The following is a 12,656-nucleotide window of genomic DNA, read 5'->3' as shown; positions in this document are numbered from 1 at the left end:
GATAGGTGCCCGAAGCACTACTTTGGTTTTGCTGAAAGTCTGGTGCAATCATGTGAGGGCTTGCACAGACCCCGATTTCAGAGTTTCTGCTGACCATGTCCGAAGATCGACTGTCAAGCTTTAGAGTGGTCTAAAAAACCTTTTCTAAAATTTAGAAAAGGGGCAAAAAAGAATTAAGCATTGAAGAATCTGTAAAGAACAGGGAGAAGGTATGTACTTTGTTACCTTCATCCTTACCTTTCACGGGGTATGTACATACTAACTTTCCAAAAAAATCTCTATAGGCACGACAAGCAGCTAAAAAGGTTGTAGACATTAGGAAGAAGCTTCAAGGCAAGAAATTTGAAGGTATTTGACTTTTTGCTTTTGTTAAATTTTAGTGTGCTCAAGTTCTAGCGATTGCTTTACTAACCCTTGCTAAAAAATTCTCCACTTCACAGGTAATAATTGAAGTGAAACATACTGAAGCCGAAGCAAAGGATGATGTCGATGATGCTGTCCTCAAGATTTACGAGCAAATTTATGACGAACTAATGCAAGGCAACCCAGGAAATTGATTAGATAATGTGAAAAACAATGATTGCTTGTTGTAATATTTTTGATGTTACAAAGTGTCTAAACTCTCCTGAAGCTTCTTCAGATGTTCTGTATTATATTTGTATTTTTTTTATTTTTGCCTCTTTACTTTTGTGATGTGTGAAATTTTATTCAACATGCGTTTTTGAGCCAATAGTGAAAAACACATTCCCTTCTTTTCACAAATTACAAAGGAAAGCATAGATCTACACTCCCTTAGGAATGTCTATGAGGTTTTTGTGCTATTACTTGGATGTAATGAATTGCGACTCTACATCCCCTTAGGGACGACTTTAGAGCTTTTTTACCGTTGCTTGGGTGAAATGAGACATGGCTCTACATTCCCTTAGAAACGATTTCGGAGCTTTTTTCACCATTGCTTAGGTGAAATCGGATATAGTTTTGCATTCCCTTAAGAACGACTTCGGAGCTTTTTCACCATTACTTAGGTGAAATGAGACATAACTCTTCATTCCCTTAGGAACGACTTCGAAGTTTTTTTCGCCATTACTTAGGTGAAATGAGGCATAACTCTGCATTCCCTTAGGAACAACTTCATAGCTTTTTTCACCATTACTTACCCAAAGATTTAATTGCAACATTTTTGTCATTGCACTCGAAGGTGCCAGATCATTATTGTATTAATTTGCATGATATAGGAAAAATTTTGTGAAAGTAAATGTAGATAGACAATAATGGCTTCTTGATAACTTCGGGCTCACTTACCTAGCCCCTTGGGGTCTTTAATATATGTGCTTCATCTTCGGGACCATACTGTTGACAGTTCGAGTTTCAGATCCCTCCCTTTTGTCCCTTTGTTGTATGTCTTGCCTTGGGAACTTGGGTTGACTAGCATGTACTTGGTCATAACGAGGTGGTCCTGGGACGGATGAGGCAGATGGTGACCAAAACAGAACCTGCGCGGATCACAAACAGAAGACGTGGTCTGTTCGGAATTCTTCTGGTTGGCCATCGATTAGACTGTCTTCAACCGTTCCCCTAAATTTCTTCCTCTATATCTCACTCACGTGCCACGTCAGCGTTCTCTCTCCCCCTATATCTCCACGCTTTACAGCGGTTCCCCCTAAATCCTTCCCCTATACCCCACTATAATCATAAAATACTATTTTCCATACCTATTCATCATCTATTATCAATTTTTTCACAACTAATAAATACTTTTGTACACACAAATCGAGGCAAGAGGAGCCCTTGTGGTACCCTTGATGTAGCGTCTGCACCTACCAGCCGCTAGCACTGTAGCAGCGCTAGGGGGCAACGTTGTAGCTTCAAGAGAAGGCCTGTAGCCGTCACAGACAGAGGAGGGGGACGCTAGCGTCCACCGTTGAAGAGAGTCTTACAGCCCAATTGTCCCTCTCCATGGCTATAAATCCTAGCGACGACATACCCCGAGAGTCTCATTGTCCATCAAACCTCGAACCATCGCCACTAATAAACGTTATAGGTCCGGGCGCTTCATTGGAGCTGGACTGCCGCCGCGGCGCCCTCGTGCATCCACTAACGGCCGGTACCTGCGGTTGGCGTCGACTTCCCTAGTGTTCCCAGGAAACTATTAGCCGCATCATCGGGCACAGTGATGACCTAGAACCTCAAGGATTCCTCACCGATGGTTGCTCCGTGCCGGCATGCCGCCACGCGCCGTAATCAGAGCTGACGGATGTGCGATTCACAGTAAGACGTTCTTGCTCATGTTCGCCACTTCCCCCTCTACGTGTAGCACAGGTTTGATTGGAAAGAATGCATTGGGGCGTGGGATTAGCGCTCCCCTGGCGATGCCGCCGTCGTGTATGAACCGTGCGCCGCCACGGATTGGTGCTTGTGAGGTGACGCTTCCTGGGCCCTAGGACCGATCACGGACGGACGTGAATAAAAGGATCGCTTACCCCTTCGTGTTTTAAATCTAAGCCGTGGATGCGAGATCTGGCGACCAGGGTTGTGTATCGGTTCGGCCAATGATTCTGGGCCATTGATTTTTGGATCAGTGGGTATGATTAGATCCCCGCGTAACGTTTCGTTCATTAAATCCTGACCGTCAGTCAGATCGGGTGGCTGCGATCAACCTATACCCCTTCGATGTAGAATATTAGCGTAAGAGCCCCTGTTCTTTATTAATATAAACCGCCATCCTCCCTCAGGTGAAAATAATTACAAGAAGGCCCTGATATTTGCAGATTAAACCCCGTGCTCTCGGAAAACAGTAACCACAGTCCTAGGGGATTATAAACTCAATAAAATTAAATCCAAAAATGAATTTTTAGTATAAAGATAAATCTAAACACTTGTAAACTTCATAACTTAATTATTTTAACTCCGATTTTCTCCGTTCAAGTTGTGTTAGCTTCGTAATAAAATTATCTACACTTTAGTAACCTTATTTTATCATGTAACATGTTTTTAAATAATTAATTTGTTTACCATATGTTCATTGGATTAACTTCTCTCATTAAAATTAAAGTAATGTTTTCAATCTCTAGTTATAATTTGACTAAAATATGTTTTCTAATCAAGTTATAGCTTGGATTAAAAATAAATTAATGGTTTCTTAGGAATATCTTTCTCACATGATTTAGAATAATCATCATAGAACATAGTTTTCCTGTTTAACCATATAAACCTTCGAAAAGTCATAACTCTATAATCGTAACTCCGAATTTAGTGATTCTTGAACCCACGGTCTCGTAGCGACGCATCGATCATTATTATGCAGTTGGTTCTTATGTTTGGTGTGATGTTAATTTTGCATATATCATGTTTGTTTGTATTGCTACGATTAGCAGTGAGGTCACAAGAATCTGAAGGTCATTCTGGTACCTGGGATCTTGAGTCTAAGGCAAGTTGTGCCCTTGATCACTTTTCTTTACCCAATAAAATTCTTGTTAATCATTGTGACATGCTCAGGTTAATCTGATGGGACCTAATAGGTTTCCCTAGACTTGTTTATCTCACACCTTGTTTACCACTGAACTTTTGGGTAGTTATGATATTGCTCTATCTGGTATTAGGATTAATATTACATTATGATCATGTTCCAATTATACTGTTGTTTTAATTATTGTTCATGACAAGATCATTGTGTTAACTGGAACATGGAGCTTAACTTGAGCAACACGTGCTACCACAAGGGTGGAATGGGACGCACTTGGCTGACTAATTAGGAAAGCTAGTGGAGGACTACCTTACCCGAAAGGGGCAAGCGCAATAGAGGAGTTGCGTATAGGGAGGTTCTCGGGTCGATCATGCTGCGATGGCTTTTCGGACGAGGGATTCCTATATTGCCCTTCCTGGAAACAGTAGTGGGTTTTCTGAAGCTTGTGGAACTTTGTAAAGGCCTCCTAGTGGATCCCTAGCCATTCACCTCAGAAGTGTCTAAGGGTCTAGCTAACCCTGGCTAGACAGGATACATAACTTGTGGGTAAAGAGCGCAACCTCTGTAGAGTGTAAAACTGGTATATCAGTCATACTCGCGGTCATGAGCAGCTCAGGACTCTCGCATGATTAATTTATGGAACTAAACTTAATTTGTCATGTGCATTGCATTGTGGGTGTTATTATCAATTTTGATCTCTTACTTAATTGGGTTGGTATCTACTTATACTTAGTAACTGCTAATAAATTTTTGACAAACTTTAAAAGCAATGCTCAGATTTAACCATCTCCTTCGGTAAGCCTTACACTTCGACTACTACAGAACATGTTATATGAGACGGTTAATTTTCAATTATTAAGACACTTATGAAGTGTCCAAATTTGATGGAGTCGCAAAAGATGTCTCGCATTTAAGATGGTTATAACTGTCTTAAAAGATACTATATAAGGCAGTTTTTAATTCATAACCGTTTAAAAAGGTATTTGGTTAAGTCGTTTTGTCCGATAAACCGTCTTGAATTAGATTTTTGTTTAAGACACTTATTCTAAACAACCATCGAGAATACATACATTATAAGTCACAAGGTATTTATCAAACTGTCTAGAATATCCTATAATAATAGAGGCTTGTAACAGGAAAACCATCTTATTTAGGATATTGATATTGGACGATTTAGAAACTGTCTTATTTTGATGACTAATATTGGACGTTTTAGAAACCGTCTTATTAAGATTTAAACTGTCTTATTTTGTACATTCTTCAATTTATATTATCATTTTAGATACCGCATTATAATAATTTGAAAGAGAAATATACATACACACATATATTTAATAACATTATAATTAATATAATATAGATAAGTATCATTCAATATCTCATAAATAAGCATTGTCAAATAACTCATACATAAGTGTACTTTAAATCCAAACTAAAATACTAATGGAAAAACTTGGTCATCAACTATTTGCGCTAACGTTGAGCCTAACTAAGTATATATGAATTCAAGTCTCCACACTTATGCAGCCACCAAAATTTGAGTTTCATTCCATCTTTTCCTGTACAACAAAAAGGAGAAGGCAATAATACGTAGTTAGACACAGTTGAACATTTCACAGCGTGACATATCACAAAAGTCATATCAACACGTAAAAAGGATTAAATAATGCTAGATTTTGCATCTATCAAAAGAATGTACCTTCTCTAGAACTTCGTTATAAGCAGACGTGCTGACAATTGGTGAGATCCAAAAGGACACGTAGATTTTGCATCATTTTCTGCCTTCTTGTAAATCTGAGTTATACGTCTAGTTAATAAGTAATTGCAGGGAGATCCAAAAGGTCGCCTGAACTACATTTGCACTATTATATATCCCAACAATCCTTCATAAGATGTTAATCTTATTCTCTATTCAAACCAGTTAGAAAAGCTTGTGTAGATTAGAAAAGCTTATGGAGATGTATGATAACAATACAAAAACTTATGCAGATAAATTGGCAGCACCCAAAACCCAATCAGGCAATTAGTTTATCCTGAATCACCACGCACATGATGATTTATGCATCAATCTGACCATTGGTGGAATGCAGCTACAAGTAGATGAGGGGAGATCACACATATGGATTGGATCAACCGCTAGTTCATAAATGTAAGAGAGATATGATGCAAGTTGCATCCGGTACTAGCTTCATTGCTAGCTCAATAAAACAACTTTGTAGGCCTGAAGGTCCCACTACCCCAGATTAGAGGCGAGGTAGGAGGCACAAGGGCCATTAGGCAACACCCAAGTCAATAACAATCTGTTACCCAGAGGGAGCAACAGAGAAACATCATTTAAACAAAAACACATATCGACCATAAATACACAAGGCATGTCAAACAGAAGGTAGACCATACCTTACTGCACGCATTCTATGCCACCACAGGAAGATGTAGAAAGAAATTCAAGGTACACACAACAGCACTACACATACCTACATAGTCACGAATCGATTTATGGGCTCAGTGCGTCCCATAGAACGCACACAAGTACACGTATAAGAAATCGCACGAGGTACAAGTGAATAGTATGTCAACTAACTCACACTTCCAAAGTTACAGGTGATGAGTAGCCTCGCTTAGAATCCAGTCACCTATAAAGAAAGGAATAGTGGAAGTAAAACAATTAGGCACCAAAACAACACGTACAATCAACAACATGGAAGTGTAGACAAAATCAAGACCATATCATCATTTTTTTTGTTTACACCATAGAAAAATGGAGCCTGCATGCATCTATCTTATAGGATAGACTACATATGCAAATTTTAGCATAGATTCTCCAAGTAACATAACGGAAGCATAAGAAAAAATGGGAGAAGAGGGGCTTAAATGTCAGCACAAATGTCATCTATTAAATTATTTGTAGGCGTATATTGCTAGCTGCACTGACTCCATATGATTCTGCTCCATAGACTACATACATCAGAATGGTCATTGCAATGTATTTAACCTAAAGGACTTGCTCCATATGATTCTGCTTATATATCTTTTGAAATGTATTGTCTGATTGTTTCAATAAAATACTTCTAGTTCCAGTTAGGCTTGCTAATAGTCTAGATTGGATGTCAAATTATAGAACAACAAAGTTATAGTCTGCAAATTTGATTTATCTATTTAAAGTAAAATTCTAGCCTGCAATTTGTTCTTTTCGCTTAACTCTTGCAAATTCTAGGATGCAATTTAAAGTAAAATTCTAGAATGCAATTTGACACAAATAAGGTTGTGCCTGGTCATGAACAACAAATATGCGAACAACTGCTCTATAAATTCTTCTAGTTGTGGTTAGGCCTGCTAAAAGCCTGGATTGGATGTCAATAGTATTTATGTGCCCCCAATTGCTCCACGGTTTGGCAGTCTATTTAAAATCTTGCAACTGGCTGAATTTATGGAAGGATGGAATAAATTATCTAAGAATTTATGGGCATGAACCATCAATAAAATGACACATAACTCTTCTGCATGTCCTGGTCTGATGCATGCACTGTAACTGGAGGAAGTGACCAAGTTGTTATATTTCTAGTAGTGCTTACCAATATCCAGAAGTGCAGTCCTAAGCATTCAAAATGCACAATTATTATAATTGGTTAGCCATATGAAAAGGTTACTGTAACATGGGATTTCTAGACAGAGCAAGATCAGCAAAACAAATTTACTAAGCTTAAATCTACAGCAATCATCACAAGTGTGGAATCATTATTCGCTAACGTATCATTCAGAAGCAATAGCATGCACTATGCAAACTACATTGACATGACATATAAACAATAATAGTCTAACTAGACTGCTCAATCAAACTTGTTTACGTTTTACCGTAGGAAAGTCCAATAATGAGCTAGATAGAATGGTTTGGGGCATCTACGCAAGGCTGCGAGGTCATGACAGTTAATTTTGAAGGTATAAAACAGAGCCAAACTCGTACTACAAAGTGCAAACATATATCATCAAGTGTTCAACACTACCATGTTTAGATAACAACAAACAAAGAATGATTTTACTGACAGCTGCCAAGATGTTAAAACAAAATCAAGGTGATAGACATACTCACAGCCCAAGAACTGTGAGGGTTCAGTGACTAAACTCAAATTATGGAGCATCGAAGCATTTACAAGAACAAATAACTAGGTGATAATACATAAAAAGACAAGTGGTGAACCTTGATGATACAAAGCGCAAGAATGATAAATATTAAAAAGTGAAAATATAGGCATGAAAATAGCAGCCCCAGGGCAAATCGTCCATGTAGATCAAGATCAAGCAGGAAAGACCCAGAACACTATACATTCTAGGAATAATGAAATTGCTAACAGATAGAATAATATTTCATTTAGAACAATGCACCTTCACTTGATGCAAATATGACATACTTTTTATAACCTTGCACAAGGTTTGCTTCCATGCACCAAAAAACAAACAAATATACAATCCCATGGTTTTCCTATTGGATAAGACACCAACAATTACTCATCTCATGCAGAAATCAACAGCAATGAATGCCAAAAAAATATGAGAGTGTACACAACTTGATGGATGGCACAGAAGCAAACATGAATAAAAGAAAACAAATGAATTCACATTGATACATGCAGGAACCTACCAAAGAAAAGTTGTCCACAAGTAAATGAATTGTATGCAGTACAACGACATTTAACTAACAATGGCACTCGCGCAAATGTAATACCTCCAAGATAGCATCATACATCCTCAATCTAGCAATGTTACATTATTAGTAACAGTAGATCAATTATCTGAAATAATATCCATGTAACTATCTTCATCAATCGAAACTTACAAATTCATCAGCACATGATTTTACAGCCCATTGTTTTTTCTAGTTGGGAGTTGTCAGCTTAAGTGTTGAATTGCACTGCCACTTGTCAGTTACTCAGGTACAGGAGTTGAAGCGCATCATATCGAAACACAATACTGAATACAGATATTGACCGATAAAAAAAGAGAGATTTAGAGTAAACCATCACCTCCTCATCACCTTCTTCTTCTTCGTCCCCTTCACCGTCCTCGTCATCTTCTTCCTCTCCATCATCCTCATCGCCCTCCTCCTCTCCCTCCGCCCCTTCTTCTCCCTCGTCGTCCTCCTCCTCGTCCTCGTCGTCATCCGTCTCCAAACGCTCGTTGCCCTCAGCGTCAGCGCCATCAAGGTACTTGAGGCTGGGAATCAGCGCGAAGACCTCCTCCCTGTACCCCTTGACCTTGGTGACGGGGCACTAGAACAGGTCAAGTGACTCGACCCGGACCCCGGCAAGCGGCGCGAGCTCCTGGACCTCTGCGAACCGGTTGTTCCCTAGGTCGAGGTGGCGCAGCGTGGCACCGCATGACTCGGCGACGGCGGCGAGGGCGGCGGACCCCGAGAGGCGGTTGTCAGGGAGGGAGAGGCACCGGAGCGCCGGGAGGCGTGGCAGGCCCGTGAGCGAGGAGAGGCGCACCCCCGCGATGGAGAGTTCCTCTAGGGAGGTGGCGAAGCGCTCGAGGAGCGCGGCGGAGGGGAGGCCGCCCATGGAGGACTTGACGGTGCCATCGAGGGTGAGGGTCTTGGGCGCCGAGGTGGACTTGGTGGCGGCGGAGATGGCGCGCACCCACGCCGCGTCATCCTCACCGCCGCTAGCGGCGGGCAGGGGCGGTGGCGGAAGGATGAGAACCCTAGCAAAACTCCTGGCTGAGTGTGTATGGGGAAGTACGGCATACGGAAATGGATGGGGAATTGCAAACGTCTGGACGTGGGTTGATTTGGGCTTTTAGTCCATGTTGTTTTTTTCTTCGGAGGAAAGCCCATGCTCTTAAGAAGAAGAGAAAGGCTGATGTGATCGACGGTTTTGATTTGAGGCCCATGGAACTTCATTAAGATTTCCAGATAGACGATCGTCTTGAGTGAGAGATGGACGAGAGGTATCTAAGATGCCACGACGTGAACCATCTAGAGAAGAAGCTCACATGTTTGATCGTAGAGGACGCTACGATCCATCGGTTCTGTTACTGGCCGAACATAGAAATAAGGAGTTTGCAGAGCACCCCGTGTGGATATGAGGAGTTTATAAAAAGTCAGTTTACAAAACGATGATTTAGGTCTGTTGTGTGACACATTAATGATCGGGTCGCATGTGGGTCTGTTTTACTATATATATCAAGTTGTAGAGATACGTTTTACATTTTATATCATATTTATCACCAAACTAAGCCAAATTCACTATTTATTACGTTTTTTCACAATACATCTTATTAGAAATATCATACGAAGGCGTTTCATATTTAGAAGTGTCTAGATACTCACTAAAATCTAAGACAGTTCTTATAGTCTAGACGACTCTAATAATATCTTTATTTGAGATGGTTTCATATACAAAAGTGTCTAATATACTGACCAAAATCTAAGACAATTCTTGCAATCTTAATGACTCAAAAGGTATATTTATTTGAGACAATTTTCAATAACAATCTGTCTTAAATTAATATAGGACATTTCTTAAGATGTAACTGTCTCAAAACACCTCTTTTATTTAAGACGGATCCCCAACAAACTGTCTTACCTTACTCATCACCATATGATAAAAGACGCTTCTATAAAATACACTGATATCTGTCTTAAAATGTGTGCCTTAAATAAGCATATTTCTAGTAGTAATTCACATGAGCTCCCACCTTTGGTGAGTTCATGCACATTATTCCCCACAACTTGTTGAGCGATGAATGTATGTGAGCTAACCCTTGTTGTACTCACATCCCCCAGGTCAAGAACAGGTACCACTGGATGAGGCAAATGAAGGATGCTGTGATGTGTTTGTGAGTGATCTAGGCCGTTGTCTCCTAGTCAACTATGCTTGCTGGATCGTTGTCTGCATATGATGTAATTATTTAGCTATTTTATACAGAACTCCTATTATATAGTAAAGATGTGGCATTCGTTTCTATACCATGAGTCATTATATGTGTGAGACTTGGTCCCAGCACACTTGGTGATTATTTTCACGCACGGGTTTTGGCACCCCTAGAACCCGGGTGTGACACCTTCGAGGTCCAAAGAGATAACCCGAGAGAAGAAGGACAACTTTACCCCTGACATGTACAATAGTTTTAATGTATAGAGATTAAGGATATAATTGTAAATTCGCCTGAAACAAATCCCGAGCCTATAAATAGAGGAACAATGCCATGCACTAGGGACACTTTTTTGGAGGGGTGAAACTCAATTTTCTCTCTATATGAAGTTGTAAGTTATGTACTCTCTCATTGTAATTTTTACGAAGCTGAAGGTATTTGTTCAATCTTCTAATTCATGTAATAAGGAAGAAGGATTTCAACACATTCTATATTTCGTGTGAATTACCTGTTTTTGTCTTTGTTTATGTTTGAATGACCCACTTACATAAGAAAATTTTTACCTCCATCCTTCCATTTTATCTTCTCTCTGAGAATGATCAAAGGGAGGGATGACTATGAAGCTTGACATGTTTGTATTGTCTTGATTTTTAATACCTTTAGGGGATTGAAATCAAGTGACCAACACTACATAACACCAATTAGTGCATCGACAAATCACATAATATCAACATAAAGAATGCATTCCCTAAAAGATATAAAAATACTTAAGGAAACCCTCCTGCTTTGAGCACAAAGGGAGCTTGTCCTCACTACAAGGATAAGCTTTAAGCTCTTTATGCACCAAAACACTTCTGTCCCTCAAGACAAGCTTCCCTCTCATGTAAGGTAAGATTTAAACAATAATGTCTCCCCATTTGACATCAAACACCAAACACATAATACATCATAATTAAATAGCATGACAATGATGTCAAGGGAGAACAGGGCATGAAGCAGGGATATGCACACAAAATTACTAACTTACTCCCCCTTACACCATAGGACAAGCAATACAAACTCCATAGGGGATCTAGGTACAAAAATAAATGCCACAAGTGTTTTACCTCATTGTGTAGCTTTGTGTTGATACTAGTTGAAGACTCTTCTTTAATGACACCATTTTAGAGTCTTCTCACAAGATATTCCCTTTGTGCCTGATCTTCCATCTCGATCTACACTTGTAACTTAACCAACGGGATAAGAACAAGTTATAGCATTAATGGCACAAGAGAATATTCCTAAAGCTAGTGATCACCTTAATATACCAATTGAAACAAATATCGATTTAATACTCAATAACCATATGGTGAGACACTAAATGCATACACCCTACAATCTAGTGATTCATACAACACCAAATACAATGAAGGAAACATAAATCACAAGAATTGTAAAAGCACCATATTAAAAATTTCCTATCATGTTAGTGCATCTAAAGAAGATGAATGATCTCAAAATAAATCACACCAGGGGAATCATCAAAATTGAAGCAGGATGCACTATCCTAGCAATTAAGATCATGGAAAAATCTCAACATAACATGAGCTATCATGGTATTTCATGGATATGCAATTAAACTTGTAGGACCGATGAGGCGACCAGAGGGGGTGAATGGGAGCCACTAAAAATTCTCGTCTTGCGAGTACGTGACTTTGATCCCAAAATTCAACCCCAAAGCCCTCTACGGACTCAGAGCAGCAGACCAGAGTGCAATGCAAACCAGTGTCGTTTGTATGCACCAAAACCCCTAATAATAGCAGACCAAACTTCCTAGAAAATATTAGAGTCAAAATCACAATGAAGTACGAGCGGTAGTGCCGGCCTGAGGTCTGGCATTGGCGGCAGTGCTGGGCAAGCAAAAATGCCCAGAATAATCTCAAATTTGATAGACAGCTTGCATGGGGTAAAATAAGTTCTCTGGTGAAGTATGAACCCGAACAAACAAGAAATCAAACCACAGATCAGAAATCCCGTGAGTGATGGGGTTTTCTCAAACCAAAATCAGAGAGAAATCTGCTCGGATCACGTCCAAGAACTGTGTCATATGAGTGTATGCAATGATCCAAAGACCCTACTTCTCCACAAATCAACTCCAAATAGAACATATATCAAAAGGACTCAAAGTTTCTCCACAAAACCACAAGACAAGGGAAAGGGAGAAACCAAGAACACTAAACTTCAGAAATTCTAGCAAGGGTGCAAAACTAAAATTGAGAAGTGATCAAAAACATGTGGGTCGTACGAGCGACCCTTCCTCTGGTTAAAATTGAAGAACACAATC

At 39.6% G+C, this 12,656-nt stretch overlaps 1 long non-coding RNA gene and 1 pseudogene across 1 annotated transcript; both read right to left on the bottom strand.

The window, feature by feature from the left end:
- Positions 1-4,793: 4,793 nt before the first annotated feature.
- On the bottom strand, positions 4,794-5,948 carry LOC109942351 (uncharacterized). The gene is made up of 3 exons (XR_002265120.2): positions 5,861-5,948; positions 5,163-5,553; positions 4,794-5,022 (listed from the first exon to the last, which is right to left on the bottom strand). It is a non-coding gene; the product is annotated as an uncharacterized lncRNA (long non-coding RNA).
- Positions 5,949-8,379: 2,431 nt separating this feature from the next.
- LOC103640097 (acidic leucine-rich nuclear phosphoprotein 32-related protein 2-like) lies at positions 8,380-9,482 on the bottom strand (annotated as a pseudogene).
- Between the last annotated feature and the right edge of the window lie 3,174 nt (positions 9,483-12,656).

The sequence above is a fragment of the Zea mays genome, chromosome 9 (assembly GCF_902167145.1).
Source record: "Zea mays cultivar B73 chromosome 9, Zm-B73-REFERENCE-NAM-5.0, whole genome shotgun sequence".
Taxonomy (NCBI): domain Eukaryota; kingdom Viridiplantae; phylum Streptophyta; class Magnoliopsida; order Poales; family Poaceae; genus Zea; species Zea mays.
Note: the sequence above shows the minus strand (reverse complement) of the source record. Positions and strands in the feature narration are given on the sequence as shown.